General features: G+C 31.4%; 1 non-coding gene across 1 annotated transcript; it reads right to left on the bottom strand.

Annotated features, from left to right (window-relative positions):
- Nucleotides 1–1,850: 1,850 nt before the first annotated feature.
- On the bottom strand, nt 1,851–1,921 carry Trnag-gcc. The gene has a single exon. It is a non-coding gene; the product is annotated as a tRNA-Gly (tRNA).
- Nucleotides 1,922–2,778: the final 857 nt, after the last annotated feature.

The following is a 2,778-nucleotide window of genomic DNA, read 5'->3' on the forward strand; positions in this document are numbered from 1 at the left end:
TTTGAAGTCGGTGCCAATAAATAGATTTAGTTTTTGTATGTATGTATTATGTATTATGTACCTATATTAGCAATGTTGGCACCGACTTTGAGAGGTGATTAAAAAATCGTTGATTGGATATGGATGTAACTGATTTTTTTTTTCTTTTTAGTTCATTTTTGAAGGCGGTTTTTTTTTATTTATAAAAATTTATGAGTCATGTATTTATCGCGCACATACATAATGCAAATTAAAGACTTATATCGTTTTCATAGAGATTCCATCATCAGAACTGGAAATAAAAATGGGACCAAACGGGAAGCACTACCTTTCAAACAAAAAAAAAAAAATGATAGCGGTCCACCCAGTGAAAAATTACGAGGTAACAAACATAAAAAAATACAGACGAATTGATAACCTCCTCCTTTTTGAATTGCAAACGATCATCTCGTTTATAAAACTAAAATGCTGTCTTAGAATGAAAGCTATACAATATTATGTTATAGCCTATCACAGACGAAGCGGCTAATACTCTGCAGTTTCAATATAAAAGATGGTCGATTGATATTAGAATAATGTGGTACAGAGCGGGCGTGTGACCACTCCACTTCCCACCGAAGATCCTGACCAATAGTTGAAAGTTATGGAATTGAACTAGAGCTTTGATCGTAATGGCTCCTTATTGAAACTAGTGTAGGATAGATCGGTAATCGCCTCGCTATTAAGCCATATTTGTGCTCTCATACAAAGAGATATTTTTACTATCATTGAATATTTTTAGTACGCGTGGGATTATTTCTTTTGACTCGACCTTTGTAGATACTTTGGGTTTCGATGACAATACAATAAACGAAATATTGTGTTAGATAAAATAATTTCTAAATAATACATTTTTCACATGGAAAATTTTTCAGCGATAAAATCGTTATTGTACATCTTCCCTACACTACGGTAGTGTAAGGCTAATCATATATCTAATTACATAATTATTACAATAAAGAGTATCTGTGTTTAAATAAATACAATATATTAATTTTGTAGTTCTTGATTCCACCCTCTAAAGTTAATAATTGATTTAAAAAACATTATGAGTGTGGCACAAACCTCCATATGACAATTTATACATATATTTCGTAAATAAACTTATTAAATTTAATTATTAATGTTATTGTAATTTATTAAAATATATATCGCTATTTACTTATACATTTTAAATATTATTATTTTTATTCAGTATGAAATATTTTCCTTTTACTAGAATAAAAAAAAAACAAACCTCTCTGTTTTAATAATGCTTGCATGTTTTTTTTTATTTTAGCCTATTGGGCGTGTAAATTGTATTCAATTTTATTATTTGGTAATTATATCTTCGTTTACCTTTTACTGCAATAACTGTAACGTTTGTGTTGGCAGCATATGTACAGCCTAGCTGAGACTACGACCTTTTTACCAAATCATCAAATATCATATTGTTAACTCTTATTTTAAGGTTTTAACAAAATTAAGGTAAATTTTGTGTATGTTTCTTCTTGGTGAATAAAGTTACTTATTATTATTATTACTTATTATATCAGGTTTGCAATCGTCCTCTTCTAAACACCATCAAAATCGTTCCAGTAAGTTGCAATCACATAAAAGATAAAACACTTTAAATTTTAAATATGGAAATTATTATGTACAAATCGTTTTTACATATTATTTCTGTGTAGTAATATGTTCTGTGTAGTACCATCACATATAGAACACTATATTTAGTACTTTTATGCTACGGTTCGGAGAAATGTATTTTTAACAGCAACAGTTTAAGGGTGGTGGTGGTTTATTTGCCAGTTCGCCTACTCAATAAAAATTAAAAAAATAAATAAAAAGGTTGCATCGGCCGGGAATCGAACCCGGGCCGCCCGCGTGGCAGGCGAGCATTCTACCACTGAACCACCGATGCTTACATTGGGTACGTACAAATTTATAGTCAGTTGTAATTGAACTACCTATTATAACTTGTTTAAATAGCACAAATATTTTAACATCTGTACAGGTGCCCAGTAAGTCTATTGTATTCGGTACGTTTTCTTGGCATTTTAGTCTTTTTTCCGTTAGATAATGATTTGTGTCAAGTCACGAAATTCTCTGTAAAATGTTGTCAAAAGAACTTAACTTACTATAACTTACTAACAACCTACCAGAATTTATTTTTAAATTTTATTTTTGATATAAATAAAAATTGTGTATTGAATTCGTTTCAAGGCCACTTTTTTCGAGGCATTTAATTCTAGGTCGTCCGGACGAGGCTAGTCAGCGATAAGACGTCTTACTGTGCATCTCAAATATATTTATACTATTATGTTGCACACTCGCTGACTGAGTGCCGGTGCCTTTATCCGTTCTGTTTGGGGCTTAGTGACGGAGGAGTCCTTGTCCGTAAATAAATAGCCGGCTCTCGGTCAAATGGGGCATATTTCAAACTCCACAAGCCTAACTCGGTTCGGTCTTTCTTAACGTCTTAAGGCGTCTGCAAATGTCGATTTAAGCCATATCCACATTCTACAAACGCTTAGGCTGAATAGTCCGATCTTTATTATATCGTTATAAGAAAATAAATTTTTACTCTTCTTAATAAACTCTAAATGTTTAAGGTCCCTGGAATTTTCAGTAAATAAGTAAATTCTGCATTCTAAATAATGATATTAAAATAAAATATTAAAACAAGATTGCCCTTGTGCATTGCATCAATTGTGCATAAAAATTAAATTTATGTGAGCGCAAACATAACTCTACTATGTACACCTACCCATAACCACA

The sequence above is a fragment of the Vanessa cardui genome, chromosome 7 (genome assembly GCF_905220365.1).
Source record: "Vanessa cardui chromosome 7, ilVanCard2.1, whole genome shotgun sequence".
Taxonomy (NCBI): Eukaryota; Metazoa; Arthropoda; class Insecta; order Lepidoptera; family Nymphalidae; genus Vanessa; species Vanessa cardui.